The sequence below is a fragment of the Bicyclus anynana genome, chromosome 7 (genome assembly GCF_947172395.1).
Source record: "Bicyclus anynana chromosome 7, ilBicAnyn1.1, whole genome shotgun sequence".
Classification (NCBI taxonomy): domain Eukaryota; kingdom Metazoa; phylum Arthropoda; class Insecta; order Lepidoptera; family Nymphalidae; genus Bicyclus; species Bicyclus anynana.
In genome coordinates this window covers 111,007-131,939 of record NC_069089.1, presented here as the reverse complement: position 1 = coordinate 131,939, position 20,933 = coordinate 111,007, and the positions used below count along the sequence as shown (strand labels likewise).

General features: G+C 39.3%; 1 protein-coding gene across 2 annotated transcripts in view; it reads left to right on the top strand.

Moving 5' to 3' along the window:
- The window catches only part of LOC112045066 (ATP-binding cassette sub-family G member 8), a 53,044-nt gene that overhangs the window by 3,104 nt on the left and 29,007 nt on the right, over window positions 1-20,933 (top strand). Inside the window, exon 1 of one of the 2 annotated variants that reach the window (XM_052882592.1) lies at window positions 9,038-9,048. The exons of the other annotated variant lie outside the window; for it this stretch is intronic. The gene's annotated coding sequence lies outside the window, so the exon portion shown is untranslated. Of the gene's footprint in view, window positions 1-9,037; window positions 9,049-20,933 lie in introns of those variants that run through there. 2 annotated transcript variants of the gene reach the window in all.

The window sequence follows — 20,933 nt, the reverse complement described above, 5'->3', positions numbered from 1 at the left end:
GACTGGATACGACACCGGCGCAGTGTTGTACCTGCGGCTCAGGCTGCAGGCTTACCCCCTGACCTGCGGATCTTGGACCAAATGGCTTCAACCACGAAACGGGCACATTACCCGAGCGGGGAACACAAGATTCTTAGCGAAGTCTTCCGCGGGCAAGAGTTTCCTCAAGACTTGTACCCTGGACCCTCACCTGATCGGACTCAGATGTGATGACCCTTCTTCTTCTTCTTCGGCCTCGCCTTTTCCCGTTTATACGGGGTCGGCTTTCCCAATCATGTGGCGCCATTTTGTACGCTCCTTTGCGTCATCGTCTGTCATGCCCTTATCTTTCAGGTCCTTACGGACCTTCGTTAACCACGTTGTTGGTGGTCTTCCCTTCCCCCGCTTCTTAGTATCCATGGAAAGGCACTTTTTTACGACATGGTCATCTGGTCTTCGCATCACATGACCGTACCATCTCAGCCTGGACTCTTTTGCTTTTTCAGCTATTTCTGCGACCTTGAAGCTCCCTCTTATGTGTTCATTGCGCACCTTGTCCTTGAGTGTCACTCCTCCCGACCATCGCAACATACGCATTTCTGTTGTGTGAAGTTTCTGCTCATGGGTTTTTTTTAGAGCCCATACTTCGCTGCCGTATAGGAGTGCTGGTCTGACGGCTGTCTTGTAAACTTTGCCCTTTGTTCTTATGGGAATCTTTTTGTCACATAATACTCCAGTAAGCGTACGCCATTTAGTCCAGCCTGTTGATATTCTGTGAGATATATCCGCTTCAATTGATCCGTCATCCGAAAGTATAGATCCTAGATATTTAAACGTTTTCACTCTAGGCAAGCTCGTATTTTCTATCTTTATGTCTGCGTTGATGTCATTACGGTCGAAGTTGCAAGACATATACACTGTTTTAGTTCTACTGATGCGTAAACCATTAGTTTCTAGTGACAATCTCCATTGCTCTAAACTTTCTTGGATCTCTTGGATGTTATTTGAAATGAGGACCACATCATCAGCATATAAAAGGTTCCAAGGAGTTGGCCGTTGTATATTTGCTGTCAGATAGTTTATGACTGCATTAAATAGCAGAGGGCTGAGAGCGCTGCCCTGATGGACACCAACAGTGATATCAAAGGATTTAGACAATCCCGCTGGGCTTCTCACGCACGTTTTGACATTGTTGTACATGTCTTTAACAAGTCTTACGTAAAGTTCAGGGACACCATGAGCTCTTAAAGCTTGCCATATTATCGCCCTGGGTACGCGATCAAACGCCTTTTCCAGGTCGATAAACACTAGCCATAGATTTTGCTTATTCTCGCGAGCTTTTTCCATAACTAATCTGACAGCATGAATAGCATCAGTGGTCCCCTTTCCAGCAGTAAAGCCAAATTGATTTTCGGTTAGGAGGATATGACTGGTGAGGCGCTCACTGAGAACTCTTTCCCAGATCTTAAGGGTATGTGATGTTAATTTGATTCCCCGGTAGTTTCCGCAGTCACGAACATCGCCTTTGTTTTTATAGAAAGGAACTAAAATACTATTTCTCCAAGTATCTGGCATTTCTTCACTGGATAAGATGTTATTAAATAATTTAGTAAGCCATACCTCTCCATCAGCTTTTAGTGTTTTCCATATTTCAGTCGGTATTTCATCTGGACCACTTGCTTTATGGTTTTTCATTTTGCGTATCGCATTTTTGACCTCAGCCGATGTGATTTTATTGATGGGTCCTAGCGTCATTGGTTCCTTTGTTTCTGACTGTCGCGGGAATTCATCATTTAACAGATGATTGTAGTATTCAAGCCATCTATCACATATATCCTTATCATTTGTAAGCAATATCCCTTCGCGATTTTTAACATACTTGGTGGTTTGAAAATCTTTTGAGCTATTGTGCCTTTGTCTTGCTAATTTATATATTTCAGTGTCAGTTGCTAGTTCTAGGCGTGCATGAAGGTCCTGCTCTGCTTTATCTCTTTCAATAGCCACTGTTCTTCTGGCTGCTTTCTTGGCCACCTTGTAGTCCTCTCTGTCTTTGTCTGAACATGTTTTTTGCCAGATTTTGAATCGACGTTTCTTTTCAGCCACTGTTTCATTGGTTTGGTTGTTCCACCATTTTATATCTTTTTTGTTATTTAAAGCTCCTTTACTGATTCCTAATAGATTTTTGGCGTTACTAACACAGAAATTTTCAAACTTTGACCAGGTGGTATTCGGTGTCTCACAGTCACAATGGTTGTCACAGAAATAGCTCCTAATATTGTCTATAAGTTTACTTCCTTTATCACTGGGGAGGTTGTACCATTTTATTTTGGTAATTCTAGCCTTCTTTTGTTTAATAGGTGTTCTAAGTTTCATGGCTGCAAGCAATAGTCTATGCTGTGATGTTAGAGGTTCGCCAGGAATTACCTTACAGTCCTTTATTTGCCTGAGATTACGTTTATCTATTAAAATATAATCTATTTGGGTTTGTGCATTTCCACTTTTGTAAGTGATGAGATGTTCGTCTTTCTTTTTGAAAAATGTATTTACTATAGCTAGGTTATGCGCGGCTGCAAATTCTAGTATTGTAGTTCCCTCATTGTTATGGTTTCCAAAACCGAGCCCACCGTGTTGTTCCTCAAAGCCGCGCCTGTTGGCGCCCACGTGGCCGTTTAAGTCACCACATATAAGCTTTTGCTCTTGTGCTGGGATAGAGGATAAGACAGTATGCAATTCCTCCCAGAACTCCTGTTTTTCGGTTTCGGGACAGCCAGTTTGTGGCGCATACACTGAGAGAATGTTCAAACATGGCTGCTTGTCCAAGGCCAGTTTTACTGAGATGATACGATCACTTGGTCTACTAATATCAACTACTTTTTGGTTAAAGAACTGATCCAGTATTATTCCCACCCCATTTTTAGTATTCTCTTTCCCGTTATATATTAGTTTAAACCCCTTTCCTATTTGTCGTGATTTGGCGCCTTTCCATTTCGTCTCTTGCACACAGCAGATGTTTATGCGACGTCGATCAAGGATACTGCTTAGTTCTGCACTGCGTCCAGTCATAGTACCAATATTCCAGGTGGCAACCCTAACCTCGGACATTGTCACTAAGCTGTGTTTTGCTCCTTCGTCGCTTGAGGGGAACGCCCTAGGTTTTGTTGCAGCTCCATGTTCTTCGTCGCTTAAGGGGGACGCCCTAGCCTTCATCGTTACTTTAGTTTTGTTGTGCCTCATGATTGGTATGGTTGTTTTGGCTTATGTTTTACGGTCGGTTGCCACCTGACACCAAGGTCGTAATCTTCCTGGAAGACTTGAACGTTGCCGTTGGCCCTTGCGGGCTCTTCCGCCGCCGCTCTAATGAACGCTCCGACCTGAGCGCCCATCACAACCTAGGACCTCTTTCGTCGAATATGTCGACGGAGCTCCGAGGTTGGGTTTGTTAACGGAGTTTTCTCACCGGCCTTTTTGGTCCACGGGAGGTATTTTACATCTCCTACCCTTCAGCTTTCTTGCCAGCGGGCATTCCCCTATCCGCCACCTTGGGGACGCACTCTCTAGGGTTAAGGCTTCCCTGAGAGAACACACAATTATAGTGACCGTTAATATTTTCTAATAAAATGCACAAAATAATTTTCCATATAAGATCATACGACCTCAAACGTACGAAGTGTGTAACAAATAAAGTACTCAGTGGTAGCATACGTAGGATTACGAGTACCGTTCGCTTACAACTTTATGGTCGAGTTCATAAAAAATACTAAAGTAGGTCGCTATCATGTTTATTTACTAGCCTTCGGTATACATCGTATACCGTAACTGTCAACTTTCATTGCAATTTCTTGGATAAAGTAGATAATATCATAAGGATACATAATACAATGTGGGACAACCATGTAATATGAGGGACAACATTGAAACTGTAGCTTTCGCGTACCTACAACATGGACCTGGGTTAAGGATAAATTACATCGGCCGGCACACTGTGCCTCACTAATGTATTCCTCGTGTTCTTATATTTAATTTTTCATTCATTTTCTTCTATTCTTATTACTCTCTGCACTCTCCAGACTGTAAAGCCGAAGTGCCGCCATTAGCATACGTCAAAGTATCAGGACTACCTAAGTCAGTCAGTATCAGGCACCAGAGAAGCGTTGTTTCACAACAAAAATACCTCATGGACGATGCGCATCCAATCGCAAAGTACGGTGTAACAACCTCAGTCACGCTCGCAGCAGGTAAGCTACAACATGCTCCCGCCGGCTAATGCAATTGTGACGTTTGTACATCACTGCTGCCTACGCAACCTTCGCGGATTACAAGGATGTTTCCAAACTGGTCATACGTGGTTGGAATACATGCACGATAACGACAGGTTAATATAGATACATATACATCATTCGGATGTCATGTGATGGATCCGAGACTTTATCGCTAAGAGGTTCATTAGAAGGCTCAGTCACCGCTGGCAATAGAACGAGCTTCAATCGCAGTATCAAAATCACTGACATAGCTCGACGAGTCGCTAAGCTGAAGTGGCAATAGAAGTTCAATGAGGTTGGGTTCATGAGGTGCTGAAATGGCGACTCGTGTCTTAAAGCGAAGTGTTGGCGCGTCTCCATCTAGCTAGAACGACGGTATCAAGTGGATTGTAGGGAGCCATCCGCCGCTGGATGATGATGGCTCGAGGTAGAGGCAGTATTTACATAACTCCCTTCAAGAGGCCTATCTATATTTGCGCTCATGATCAGGCGTGAAGTTGCAGCCAAGCGCTAACCTAGTCAATGTAAAAACGGTCTCTGAATGGCAGAGCATTCCACACTCTCGCTGTTCGGGTTAGACACGTTAAACATTAACGCTAAAAGACTTTCCGTAAGGACTTCCGAATCCGACGATCATGTGCCGCATCAGTATAAATAGAGATAACATCTGCGTTGTTGGACTAATGTGTTATCACCTCACAGATGAGTATGTCACATCACACCGGTAATGAGCTGTCCACGAGCCGGGCTAGGACGCGCTGCGCGCCGGCCGGTGTCGTGAAGGCGACGTCGGGGCCTTGCGTCCGCGACTCAATGCCGGACAATTCGTTATCAGTTCCAGGCGTATTTGTTTTACACCAATATGACACCAAGCGTCACCAAGCGTTGGTCAATGTCAAACGTAACTACCTATAAATTATCCTTTTTACGAGTTACTTAAATATAAATCACGCCAAACTTGAAATGATTGATAAACGTGGATGAAGTAAGACTCGCAGTATAATTATGTTATTAGTATGATAATCAGGGTAAGTGAAGCTTTGTATAAATTAAGGTCCATCACACTTAAGAATTTAGCTAAAAAGTGTCCATTTGTAAGTTCAGTAATCTGAATCTGTAATCGATATATTATAGTTCTAGATATCTGATCATGGCGATAGCTTATAAAGCACCATCGATCACCTAACTCCAGATTACTACTGAAAATTTGTGAGAAGAAAGAAAAACGCAATAAGTCCGATGCGAACTCGCAAGCTAACGACGCTCCACTGTCGAGGCAGCGCCTGCTCAAATATTCCCGGCGCCGGTGAAGCCGGAAGCGGCGTCGCTGCACACAGCAAAGCTTCCGTCGCTGACACAATGCACGCAGCGGTTCTGGTTCATTGGACACTCATGCCGCCGCCGAATGCCCACCGGCTCTAATGTCAAATGAATGTAAATTATTGATTGCGTACGATCATTAACTCTAGCTAGCTCTAAACGTCACTGGATGGTAGCAAATAGCAACAATGGCTATTTGCTTGTGTTATTAAATGAATCCATCTCCCATTTGTAACTGGGTTTAGTCAAAAAGTTTAGGATGGAAATAAATGAAAGCACCAATCTTTAAAAAAATCTAAGTCAATTTTAATGACTAACTAGCTGACGCTGCGCGGTTTCACACGCGTGGTTCTCGTTTCCGTAGGAATACGGGGATAATATAAAGTATAGCCTTCCTCGATAAATGTGCTATTTAACACTAAATGAATTTTTCAAATCGGACCATTAATTCCTGAGATTTGCGCGTTCAAACAAACAAACAAACAAACAAACAAACAAACTCTTCAGCTTTATAATATTAGTATAGATAAGAGCCGAATACTAAATATCCACTGACACTATTTCCATATTGGCCTCTAACAAGCAATAAGCAACCTACCAGTACCCCGATAATAAATGTATCAACAATTAATAAACGTCCAATTGCTCCACAGTTTTTACGCGCCATTGTTAGTGTAGTAGCGAACGGTGTGAGATTCGTTTGAATAAATAAATGAATGGAAATAGAGAGTCGTACAGAATAATAGTGTGTGCTGATTGTGGGAACGGAGCAGATCAGACCGCGCGAGAGGGACGGAGCACCGATACGAGGCCTCAATGAGGTCACTGGAGTAACTCTTGACTCGTGCAGTATACATGTAGAGTACAGTAGTAGAGCTTTCTGTGATAGAGTTCGTCCGGAGGAGTACTACCGCTGTGCTTGTTTCTGCCGTCATGTGTTTCGTTTTGAAGAGCACAAGTGTCATGAGGTTTAACATCTAGCCTCTAAGTGGATGGAGTCAGGGGTCACTTATAGGATGTGTACCGCCAAGCGATTTAGTGTTCCGGTACAATGTCGTGTAGAAACCGAAAGGGTTGTGGATTTTCATCCTCCTCTTAACGAGTTAGCCCGCTTCCGTCTTAGATTGTATCGTCACTTACCATCAGGTGAGATTGTAGTCAAGGGCTATCTTGTAAAGAAACGTGTACCTTGCTAACCGTGTGAAATATTTCTTTGTTTATAGGCGGTGATAATCCATTTTCCGTCAATGATTACTATAAAAATTGATGTTATAAAAACTTAATATTAAATGTTTAAATGATATACCTACGTTTTTGTAAAAAAAAACGATCCTGCATTCAAATAATTTAGCTAGCACATGCATCCGAACATGAACAGCCAGACAAGACAGACAAACAGAACAGCAGTTATTGAGAAACCCGTATACATTTGAACGTGAACGAATACCCACGTATACGTGTACAGTTATAAAACAGAAATTCCTTTTTTAAAATATGAAGTTTTTAAAGATATTGGAACATTGGTGTTGAGAAGATTTGTAGAAAAATTCATATTAGGCATCCAAAATAAGTTAAACACCTACATTATTAATATAGTTGGATTAAGTGAGATATTTAAAACAATTACATTTACCAGTGAATTTTGTATAAAAATGAGTATTTTATAAAATAAAATGATTCTAATATGATAAACATATATATTTCGGTAAGGTTAATGTTCACGTTTTGCTAAATTCAACACGACTACACGCGCAGACCTCGTGCAGAACAACCAGTGCGGAAAATATGCACTTCGACGTTAGCAGCCGATCGAGAGTACTGGCGCCTTACCCACGTGGCACGTCGATTCTCTTTCTACAAACGCTAACGCTTCGAAAACGTACCTACAAAATGTATGGGAATGACAAATCAGATAGACAACTTTATCACATGACTTGTCGATAGCAAATGTCATTCCCATACATTTTTTAATTTTCGTAGCGTTTGCTATTGTAGAAAGAGAACCGACTTACCACATGGCTACTGGCCCACGCTACACTACAGCGCAAACGGGCCACAAATTGTGCTGATTAGTGTACCACATGGTGCAACTAACACTGTGCAACTGCGCGGCCGGGCGGAAAGCTATTGTTTTCCACACGAGTATTATCTGCGGATCCGAAACTGATTTGTGTTGGTGTCCGATTCTAATTCGCTTTTGTGCTGTATTGCTGAACTCTGAGCTACATTCGCTCATGTAGGTAACCTTGTCGGTCGTATTTCACTGACTATGGTATTGTTATTATCTGAAGAATCTGTTTTGGATATAAGTAGCGCAGTGTGAGTAGTCTGTAGAAGATACGAAAGAAAGCAAACATCAGAGTTATTTTTATGATCGTCAATTTTCCTCAATGTTGCTCGTATGTTTGGCTTATCTCATTCGAACTGTACAAAGATGTAGACTTACGGTATTCGGACCTACTTATTGCGTACTTAATACTGAATCTAGTTCAAACTTCAAAATGCATAAATTAAACGGCGCTGCATTATTCGGTTAGCAATGATCAGAGTCATTTCGTTCCATTAAATTAATTGTAACTTTTTCAATTGTAACTCGACGTTGTACGTAATTTGGAGCGTAATTAAAATGATGTTGGTTTAGTTTTAGTGAGTAGATCATAATCGGAACGGGACTTTAATTGTAATTCGGAGTGACTGTCCGGCAGCTGTAACGGTAGCGCAGCAGCAAACTATTTAGGACATGTAGTTGTAGGTACAGAAAAGTTCTTTGTATGATTTCGTTCAATTATTACCTATAGATATTAAGGACACCTTTATGAACAAACATTGCGTTTTTGAAGCACCTCCGCTTTGATAGCAGGCTCTCAGATATCTGATATGTACCTATTATTTTGGCCATATTGACATCCGCCTTCCCGATAGCTATAAATAAAAAGACAACGCGGCCGGCTCTTTTTGGAGGATTCTTGTCTGCTAGCAGACCTTCCACGGTTTCACCCGCGATGTTCTCATTCTCCAAGGAATACAGGGATAAAATATATTAAGTTTCTCGCTGATGATGAAGCTTTTCACTGGTGAAAGAATTTTTTAAATCGGTTTAGTAATTTAGATGTAACGAACAAGCAAGCTTATATTCGCATCTGAGATTCGCTTCTACAGTACTATTAAGAAACTTTGGCAGGCATCTGGGCTGTTGTAACAAGGCCGTCTTCCTACCTAACCTCAATGTCTAATGTCTACTAGTAGTCAATAGTAGATATAGAACATGAAGCAAAGCAGCCTTCCCCGTTACAAGGAATGCGTGGACCGTTACGGCAGCAGTCAGCACTTATATCATTACATCTGATCTAGTTTGCGATGTTACTCGCTCAAACTGTACCAAGGCGTTTGACTCATTACATACTTTCGATCTTATATTTAATTATTACAAAAACGGAAAATGGATTTCGTTAATAAATAAAAGATGGTTGGTAGGTACATACTTTACCAAGGATTCTTTGATATTTCATTGCAATTTGAACAAAAACTTTATTAGCCCGAATTTTAATATTGCCTTAAAATCAGCGACGATGTATATAATCAAACTAGCTGATCCTGCGCGGTTTCACCCGCGTGGTTCCCGTTCCCTTAGGAATGCGGGGATAAAATATAGCCTGTAGCCTTCCTCCATAAATGGGCTATGTAACACTGTAAGAATTTTTCAAATCGGACCAGTAGTTCCTGAGATTAGCGCGTTCAATCAATCAAACAAACAAACAAACAAACTCTTCAGCTTTATAATATTACTACAGAATACATATATACACAGGTATAGTTTGTGGCTGGTGCGTCGCCATCGCCTGAGGAAAGCGGTCAAAGAAATGATGCTACCAGAGAATTATAATGTACTTGTACCGACTCTTAAATCTATGGATGCGACACTGTCACGTGTCACCGCAAACGCTACGCGGCGGCTGAATCGTGTAAAAACAGAGACTAATGCACCGCGGAAATGACTGATTGTTCTCAAAACCGAGTGGAGGTTTTGTCGTGGCTAAAATCTGCTCATTGTTGAAGATTAACCTACTTCTGGGTTTTCTGAATGAAGTTAGTTGAATTCTATGTTAATTTTTATTATCTCTATAAAGTATTGCATATACCAAAATACACACTTCAGATTAGTCAAATAAGTCAGTATAAATGAATATCGAGGATAAGAGACGGTGCTGCAGAAGATTGCCAAAAAATTGGGAGTTCTGAAATTAAACGTAGTAAACTACAATAGGTACCTACCTACTTCAAGACTTCAGGTACATCATACTTCAGGACAAATATCGGATCCTGCAGCGTGTAATACAAGGCTGCATGGCAAGGAAGTCAAAGATCTAGCACTGACACACCTCCTGGCCCAAAGATCTGGCCCTGACACACTTCTTGGCTCAAAGACCTGGCCCTGACAAACCTCCTGGCTTAAAGATCAGGCCCTGATACACCTCCTGGCTCAAAAATCTCCGCAAGTACTACGGGCTGAGCAAGATTTCATTCTTCCGAGCTTCTTGTAAAGTTTGAATATCCTCCAATGGTCGCCGACCTCCATACAGGATACGGCACTTAAAGAAGAAGCAGATCAATTCTTAAAAATATCTTTAGTGTCGTATGAATAATAGCGGTACGCATTTTTGGTTAGGTTACAGTTTTTGCATCCGCCAAGCGTCTGAAGCGCCACATGTGATTAGGAATTAGGAATTATTATATTGACAACATTGACAGAAACAGAAAGTCGACCGACAACCAGGAACTTCTAATTGTCTAAACAAACCGTGTCGCCACATCTTGGACAACGAAAGCGAAACCAAAAACAATACAAACCGACGTACGAGCACGACAAAACAAACACCAAGATATACTTGAGTCTAAAACAAATAATTTTAATGTTTCAGTGACTCATTTCTCGATACATTTACATATTTAAAGTATTACTCACTCTATGTAGATATTTAATTATACTTTTGTAGTATTGAGTACATAATGCGATATTTATATTATTGTTGCATAACTAATTCTGTTTGTCGAGCCACAGTCATTAAATAAATGTTTACTAAATTGATTCAAGTACAATTTAAACGTTACTTTTGCTTTCATAGAATTTACCTACAACTGCGTGTGAAATTCTATGTTTATGTGGGTACGTAGTTTGTAACTCGGAATAGGTAGTCTTACTTCAAAAACTGTGGAACTAGAAAGTAAATTATGTTTCCATGAAATCCGAATTTTTGTTAATAGTAAAAAAAGTAATCTTTTTAAGCCGTAAAGTAAAAACGTTGGTTGGTTTCACGAAAAAAAAGTAAACATAGGCTGGAAAGAATCGAGATCGCTCCGAATACCCAAATACCAGATCGTAAGCCGCACCTTTAATCCGTTCGATTTTCAAATTGCACAAAATTGTCATTCAAGACGAGACGCTCCAAAGAGTAATAAACGTAAACGTTCGAAATTTGAATCGCTTCCAATGACATTGGCAGTGTGCCGACTAAGGTGCCGGCGCTTTCTTCGCTCGTATCAAGGTTGCTCCCACGCGGCTCGCAAGGTCTCGCTGAATCAAGAAAATTGAAGGACTTTTCCAACAAACTTTCTACCTCTTGTCTGATTTTATTTTCGCGACAAAAAGTATCCTATTTATCCTTCTTCTTTCTAGATTTAAGTTTGCTTGTATAAATAATGACGATTTATTAATGATTTAAAACACAAAAGGTACTATATCTGCTAATTTATAGAAGATATAAGGATATAAGGTGTCGCGGAATTTTTTGTTGAACTTTTAAAAGTACATAAAGCCTCCATACTTTAATTTGAATTTCACACAATGGTTAAACAGCGCCTGCGAATAAGTCTGTTTAAGAGAGGAGTTTTGGTCCGACTTGTAGCAAAAACTGTGATAGTCTAATATGATATAAAACATAGCATAGCAATACCCGATACGTATCATTCTAGCGTAGCATTACGTAGCATTCTACTGGTGAAAGGATTTTTGAAATCGGATCAGTAGTTCCGAAGATTACCCCTTTCAAAGAATGTTACGAACTTGCAAATTTTACCTCTTTATAATTTTCAGAGTTTGTATATTTTTGTGATTCAATAAGAGATTTAAGACAAATCAACAATGTTCACGATACCTTTTTTGAAGCAATGATATTTTTTGGTAGTTTTGTTATTTTTTTTGTAAACCTGACGTTTTCACAAAAGAAATGATAATATTGATTGTTACTATATAAAAAAATTGTTAAGATAAAAAAAAATCGAGGTTACTTCCCAATAGCGCTATTTTGTAATGAACTTCAATTCGTTTCTATCTCTCTTTTTGTAGAGTCATGTCGAGAAACAACGCCAACACAAAAAGTACCTATTTTGGGTAAAAAATATAATATTTAATTTTGAAGTTATTGTTTACAATAAAATCTACAATTAAATTAAAAAATGGCAACCCTAGTGTACGTACGCTGAGCTCATGCTGAGCTCGACCGTTGAGCCTCGATGTCCCCCTTTCGACTTTCGAATTCTGCGCGACATCACATAAATGACTAAAATATTATTCCACAGATTATTATTACTTTGAAAGTGAAAACAAATTATTAGCTATGGTCACATTACTCTTACTTTCAACACAATGAAACGACACACAACTAACACTAGCTTTTGTTTGTGTTGTTACATTTGACACCATTTGTTAACTCCCACCACGTTCCGCCCACGTTGGTTTCCCTTATTTACTAATTGTATAGCTTATGTTTATCTACATAGCCATTATTATTAAGCTAAAGTGGAATTAAATTTGAAATATAAGGAGTAGATATTACAATTCATCAATGAAGATAGAATCCAACAATCTCTTTGCCTAAACAGTGATTTATTACTAAAAGCATTTTAGTCAGGCTAACATACTCGCTTTCAGACATAATTTAGTGTAGCGCAATTCTATTTGATCATAAAAAATAATTTACGAGCTGATTCAATATTGATCAGTTGCGAGCGCCATGCTCGTGACCGTTAGTGGGCGCTCCGGCTGTTGCGCAATTGACGAAACAACCGTATTCGTCCAACTTGTGTACAGTTACACGCGCGAGTGCTGCGGTCGGCTACAGCGGGGCCATATGTATTGTAGCCGCGACAAATTGTACGCGGGCAGTGATCGTTCTATAGTACCTACATCAAATCATACACGATGCATTACACGCCCGCTGGACAACTGACTGCTTGATTACAGATTTTGACTTGCCTTTGTTTTAAGTGCCTCATTGGTCCCGTGGTTAGTTTGGCCACGGATAATTACGAGTCTCGGGTCAGCTCAGCAAAAAAAAAAGAAATAGTAGCTTGGGGTCGTTGTGGTTGGTATACACACCGTGTCTCGGAGAGAGGAGGAGGAGAAAGTGAATGAAAAGAGAGTGCACGTGTTGTGTATGCACTTGTGCACTATAATAAATTTCCTGCGTATATGGCTAGTCTCAATATGAATTCGGTCGAAAAGGAAATTCAAATATGAGGCCCGGCTTGTAATAAGATTATTGGATTTTAATTTGTATTCAATATAAGTAGCCCGAGGTATGGAAGCTGTTGTTACAACAGCCCGTCGATCGGTAATTATCTGACAAGTTCACTAAACCCCACCTTATTACAAGTGTAAATAATCTCCAAAATGTAAGAGAGAGAAGAAACTTTTGCCTTGTTGGCTTGGCATTGGCTGAACATGGCAATGAAAAATATTAAACATCAACGATTTGTAATTTGTTTAGATTCTTAGTCAATATTTAAAAAATAAACATTGTTCTAGATATGTACAGACTCAAGGTGGGACCAAGGACCTAAAACACGAGAAGTTATTTGGTTGGTTTCATATAATTGAGATCTAGGCTTTAAACAACAATAGGCTACATGTTTTCGGACACTGACAATCGTGAAGTTCAGCACAGTGTAACTGTAGGTACTCTGACTGTAGTCTGTACCGTAACCGTAAGATAACGGTGGCATCTGTAACCTTTTCATATTTCGTAGTGCGCGGAACAAATGTGTGCTTTTAGGTTCGCTCATTATTCACAGCAAAAAATTAAAGCAGATTTTGTCTAACATTGTGATATCATCGCAATGCCGAAAATAATGTATGTGAGGTATATAACACTCATTTATTTAAAAATAGCCTTTTTGATCGCATCCTGCTTTAAGCTTTATGTAAGCACCAGAGACTCGCCAAGAAAAATCCAACGAGACCAAACATGACTTTTGCCTTATTCACTTCCGAAGTTCTTATGTTATGAACATCTTCAATTATCATTGTGTTTCATTATGTAACACCAAAGTGACCACTAATAAACACAAACTCCTTGATATGTTGTTTAGTTTAAGAGTTTCAGGCCACCTTCTGAGTCCATCATCAAAAGAACTGCCATACTGTTGAAAAAGTGGTTCTAACGTATCTCCCAATATTTGGCTCATACATTCTAATAAGGGAAGTAACGAGCGTACTACGTACTACGAGCTAATAATTTGGTGATAGCTTTGTGACCTGCCTTCCAAAGTCCACACTATAATACCTAGTTACCTGCCGTACGTAGGTAGCTATAGTAGGAGCATGAGCTGACGAACTTTCAGCTATGATAAAGTGGAAATTACGAAAGTCACAAGACATCACTAGCTTTCACTGTAATATGACTACGAGCTGCACATGTCTGTCACTCGGGTCCTAGGCACTATTAGCGTATAGGCTGGGTATTATAAACTCATTTGCGCAACTCTCACACGCTCGGCTGTGCGTTTTGTCTGCAGTGTATAGTTTATTGTAGTCTGCTGCGATTGAGTTATTTTTTGTAACACTGCACTCAAAACATTAGGTACATTAGTTCCCTAACTGAGCCCGTAAACTTCGATATTAATTTTAGAATATGGATTTTTTTGATTTTTCCGATGTTCATTGAGGATTTCCCTATTCTTTTTCTTTCGATTGGAAAAAAGTAAACATGTAATGTTGCGATATTCAATTAAATGTTCCTTTATTATACTCTTAAAATATATCTAAATGATTAGAATGACTCATTGGCCGCTAAGTAACTCTACTGAAAGTATCAGAAGTGGGAAAGCATATCGCTCATTGCGCACAACCTCGGCGCCCGCTCCCACGAGGTTACGCGCGGCCAAGGTAATTGTGTCATCGGCGAGACTCTTTACTCTAACTAATCTACACTTCGTTTTTGATGTTGTAACACACAGACAAAAATAGAAATAAATTCCAAATCTATTAATTATCGTATCCATCAAATTTATCTCCTGGATGTTGACTTCTTTGGAGAACAACAATTTCCTGATTCCGAATTGTTGTTACCTTTCAAATATGACCTGTATTCTTCTTTCGTGAGAGCCGTGATAGCCCAGTGGCTCTGCCTTCGATTTGGAGGGCGTAGGTTCGAATCTAGTCCGGGGAATGCACCTCCAACTTTTCAGCTCTGTGCATTTTGGGAAATTAACGTGTTTCAAATCGTGAAAGAAAAACATCATGAGGAAACCTGCGTACCTGACCATTTTCTTGATTATGTGCATGTGTGATTTCTGGACCACAATCTGCACTGGACCAGCGTGGTGAACTATTGGCTTAACCCATCTCATTCTGTGAGGAGACTCGAGTTCAATAGTGAGCCGAAAATGAGTTGCTAATGATGATAACGATGATGATGATGATAATGATTCTCCTTTCTCTCCACTTAGTCGTAAAATTTTGTTTGAGTGGGACCGACAATAATTCGTGCAGAGATCGAACTCTTGACCTCAGGACGCTGAGTCCAGCCTCTCAATGAGATCATTATCGGAAGATTGCTTTTATGTCGATACTTATGTCACTGTAAAAATATTTGGGTAAAGGAAGATATTATTTCGAAACTGAAATATCTATTTACAACATAATCATAATGATAACATCTTAAATATTATTATTATTCTTGACCAGTCTGCGTTCGCGTCGTCATTTCAGTCAGTCAGTCATTCTAAAGCCTTTCAACACTCCATTACACGTCGCTCGGAACTGGAGCCATAAATGTTTATCAAATATGTGAACTGGTGTTACGTGTGTGTGCGGTACTGTATCAGCACAGACTATATCTCCGTCACAAGACACAACCCAACGCGTGCAGCAAGCGACGAGCAGTCCGTACGCAGTGCCAGCGCACAGAACAGTGTGAGCTTTTATAGGTTTCCGTACCTGAAGGATTAAGATGGGACCTTTTCACTAAGACTCCGCTGTTCGTCCGTCCGTCTGTCTGTCACCAGACTGAATCTCATGAACCGTGATAGCTCCCTACCAGAATATTGACTATCAGAATTTTTTAAAAAAAAAACATAATTTTCTCATAAACTGTAAGCTTTTCTTGTATTGCATAGGGTCTGTTGGATCTGTAAAAAAATGTGACTTTCATTTTGGTAATTTGTGTACACAAATGTTACCTTAGCAGTATACAAAATTAAATAACTTTTTATAGGCAATATCAAAACAATTAATCGCGGAATGTAATGAAACAATATGGCCCGACGAGCAAGTGCTGTGTGTGTGTGTGTGTGTGTGCGTGTGTGTGTATGTGGGTCAAGAGCCGGCGAGCATTTGTGCAACAGTTGCAGAAGAGCCTCTCTACGCTGTGTGCTCGCCGGGTGCCTCTGTGTGCACTGTATGTATTTCATATATTTGCCATACATTTCGTTAGTTTGTGTCACTAATTAGTATTGGTATCAGATGCTCTTAATAGTCACTGCGATTCGTCCGAAGGAAACGCTTTCAAAACTTTTATAGTGGAGCAACTATTCCTTCATACACGACTGTTACGTAACTTCGGCTGTTACGGAGCCTTTGAAAGAGATATTACTTATTAATCTTACAATTTGTGTCGATATGTTATGGACTATCCAACACAAAAACATTTTATTCTGACATATAAGGAAATTCTGTATTCACCCTAAATGACATAACTTGGGAAAACCTGCTGAAACGGTTTAAGTTTAAATTATTTGAATGCGCATTTTTAGGAAAGGTTTGAGTAAGTGCTTATGTTATTTCAAGGTAAATCCCCGTATTTAAATGGTAATGGAAACTACGCGGGTAAAAACGCAAAATTCTGCTAGTTTACAAGAATTTTCTAATAATTAATATTTATTCACAAAATTAATGATGAATGTTTGTATTATTTCTATCACCCAACTAATAAAAGATATGATGAGCGAGGAATATGTAGAGCGCTGGCAGATGAAATTGATAATAATTGATAATAATAATGAGTGATTACCGGCTACCGCCGAAGCGTTTAATCGTCGGCTTGTTATGAGATGTCAGTTCATTCCAAGTTATCGCAGAACTGAAGGAAATGATGTCTTTCTTTTTAGCTGAACCACTTAGTCACTTGGCGGTAAATCTCATTACTTGGTCTATTATTGCATTCTTTTTGTTGATTCATTTCCCATGTTCGGTCACATTATATATATAAAACTTTAATTACTTGACCGCTTTGTCTTCGTAAAAATATAAAAAACGCAAAAGTTTGTGTGGATGTATGTTTGGATGTTTGTTACTCTTAAACGCCGCAACTACTGAACCAATTTGGCTGAAATTTGGAACGGAAGTAGATTTTACGATGGATTAACACATAGGCTACTTTTTATCCTAAAAAATCCATGGATTCACGAGATTTACGAAAACCTTATGATTCTGATGGTATGAGTGTTTGTTACACTTGCACGCCTCGGCTACTGAACCGAATCGCCTGAAATTTGAAGAGATAGTCTGGAACACATAGGCTAATCCACACTATAATCTATCTCAATTTTTTTTTATCCCGAAAAAATCCACTGATCCCGAGGGATTTGGGAAAAAGTAAATTGCACGTGGACGAAGTTGCGGGCATCCGCTAGTATTAGTATTATATATATTACATGGTTCTTTATAATAGAAAAAAAACAAGAAAGTAAAATAAATAAACAGCCCGGCCGAGATTCTGTGCAGACATCGTAACTTGCTACAAGACGAGATGCAGTCAAGCGTTGACGTGTCGTCAAAAAACCATCCTAATTTCCCGAACGGTAAGAAGTGATGTATATCATGAATACATGTATCTAATCACTTTATTACGTCTCATTAGTGATGCATCGCTCGGCGCCGTGATTGATAGGAAGTGGAGTACTGCACTGCACCACTGCACGCAGATGTTGTTCACGAGAACGCAGTAGCGTTATGTCATACATATTACAGGTTTTCCTACTGTTATAAATCAGCAATCTCATATAAAAATTGTTGAAGTGTTCCAAACCGGGTAAAATACAATCTGCAATTAAATAAATTAAAATTGAAATTGAAAACAACAAGTAGAACTTCTGACTAGTGTACCTACCTGTGTACCTGTGTAATAATGTACAACCTTTGTTAAAACAAATATGTAGGTAGTGAAAGATATGTATTTAAAAGCAGTTTTTCTAAAAATGCTCTACAAAGAAGTTAAGTTTTATGTTTGTATTTCTAACAGATAAAGAATGCGCCCGTAAGTAACTAATCCTAGTTACAGCATCGAGTAATAGAACCTGCGAACTTTTAGTTTAATTTGGAAATTTGCTAAAAGATTGGACCCACAGATACACACCTACAGGGCAAGTTTAATAATAACTTGTAAAACTATATAGAGATGCTCTGGCATTAAACCGCCGCAAAAGCAGATTGAAAACCGAATCCTAAATAAACGGAATCCTAGTAATATACGGCAGCCTTGAGCACAATTAGGTACCTATATATTACGAACTACAGAATGTAGCAGACCCTGCAATGTTCGTCGTAGCTAGTAGGTACCTGTGACTGCCGCGACGCAATCAGCGCAATAAATGCTTCCTCTGCTGGATTTTTTTCTCACAAACTTAGTAGATGTCGAAATTAATGAGTTTTTAATAAACATGTACGATCCCGGAGGAAATCCGTTAACGTGAATATGCCTACGAATATGTCGTCAACCACTTCCACTACAACTAAATATAGTCAAGAATCGATTATGTTCAAAATCCTGTCATTCACTCATTAATTTAACCGAAGGTAATGGGTTAATCATTAAATAGAAGTAAATCAGGGAATAGCTATGCACAGTTACTTCGTCGGCTCACTCAGAATCATTTCCAGTCAGAATGAGAAGGATCAGTGCCGATAGTACAACGCATTCACCAGAGAACAAGAAACTATTTCTATGGTGTTCACCCACGAGAAGAATTCGAGAATATGTTAGAGCTTTCTCATGTATGAAGGTTCCTCACGTTGCTGTCCTTCACAGTTCAGCAACTTAAATAATGAATCGTTTATCTCTCACATATCTTCGTAAGTTCCAGAGATGCGCGCGGGCATTTATCAAATAAACCTGCAATCCCGCTAGTTGAATCTGTCAAAATGACAGAAAACTTGACGGCTGTTTTGTAGGGGTTCGTTACTCATTTACGGCTCATGGACGAGTCTAACTCAGAGATAGAGTCTGCAATAGTAGGGACATTGAATATTTTTATTTTCAAAATTTCCATTGAAAATGAACGTCGCTCGATGGAACCGTAGAGCGCAACTGGTTCTGTATACAAATAGAATATGAAAACAACAATACTAAGAAACGTGGTTTCTATTTCTTCAACCGTTTTTATTATTATTGTTGGTTTTTAATCCATTAAATATATTTCTTAGTGTAAGTTACGCCATCGAACTGGAAGGCCTCCAATTTGGGGCAATTTTCATTTTGTCGAAAACATTGAACATTTTGTGGCAATCTGATTTTTTAAGTGAAATATATTTCTTTGTTCTTAAAGTGTAATTTGAAACAATTTTTATATTAGGTTGTTAGACTAATTTTATGATTTATCCATTGAAACAATTTCTTACAATTTCAAGTTGTTACTCATAACCTGTCAAATTGTAAGAAACTCTAAATCATCATCATCATCATCATCATCATCATCATCATCATCATCATCATCATCATCATTAGCAACTCATCTTCGACCCACTATTGAACGCGAATCTCCTCTCTGAATGAGAGGGGTTAGGCCAATAGTCCACCACGCTGGCCCAATAGGGATTGGCAGACTTCACAAACGAATAGAATTAAGAAAATTCTCTGGTTTGCAGATTTTCTCACGATGTGTATTTTCACCACTTGAGACACGTGATAATTAATTTCTTAAAATGCACATTGCTTAAAAGTCGGAGGTGCATGCCCCGGACCGGATTCGAATCCACACCCTCCGGAATCGGAGGCAGAGGTCATATTTACTGAGCTATCATGGCTTTTCAAAGCATCAGATGAGCCATTTGCTATTACAATTAAAACTAAATTGGTTAAAAACGCCTCCTGAGTGAAGTCTTAGCTGGAGCGTTCACACACACACACACACACCCAGGCTCACCAGTAACAACGGAACCAACGTGCCAGCTTCCTGTCCTCTAGTGATTTACAAAACGTGATATCTGAGTGAAACTATTTTAGTAATAAAAGAACAAAATAAAAGCGAAAGTTGAGTCATGGGTAGTGTCATATAGTCGTTTGTTTGCTAAGCGGCGGCATTTGGCGTGTTGTGTGTTATGTGTGTTGTGTGTGCTGTGTCGTGTGCACAAAAACTGGCTGACCCAGTGTCAGCGACTGTACCGGTGCGCGCCGACTGCGGCGTGGGGAAGGAATTCCGCTCCTGAGAGCTGGTTTGACCGCTGATGTACCGTTTTTAGCCGAATTTTGATGAGATATATAAGATATACCTCTTAAAGATTCTTCTAATATTTTATAGATGAAAATTTTGTATTTTAGTACGTAAAGAATAAACTCACAACTACCGGACCGATTTGATAAATTCTTTCAGAATTGTATTAGGGTTCTGGTGATGAAGACCAAGTACTGTTAAGGAAATTCCTCGACGGTTCATAGTAGCTACTTTGTGTTTGAGCTAGATAAATTTGTATTGATGAGAAATTTCCACCTAGATGGGTTGTGCTTGTGACTGCATTAGGGATCTGCTAATGAAGACGAAGGACAGTTAAAGGAACTCCTCATGGGTTAAGATACATGTCACGTTTTTTCGGATATTCATATTGTGCATGGGGAGTGAAATTCTGTATGCGAGTTAGGGTAGTATTTTAAAAATTGGGATTGTAGGTCCTTAGTACTAATCATAAGAAAAAAATGTTTTAGCTAATTTCTTAATATTTGCTTAATGTTTGCTTACACTCGGTATGTTGGTACTAAAAATGAAAAAAAAAATTAATAAAAAAAAATCAACCGACTTCTACACAAAAATTAATATACAATAATTGTGTTTTAGCGTCTTCGCGTGTATATTAATCACTAAATCAGACAAAATCGGTGTAGTCGT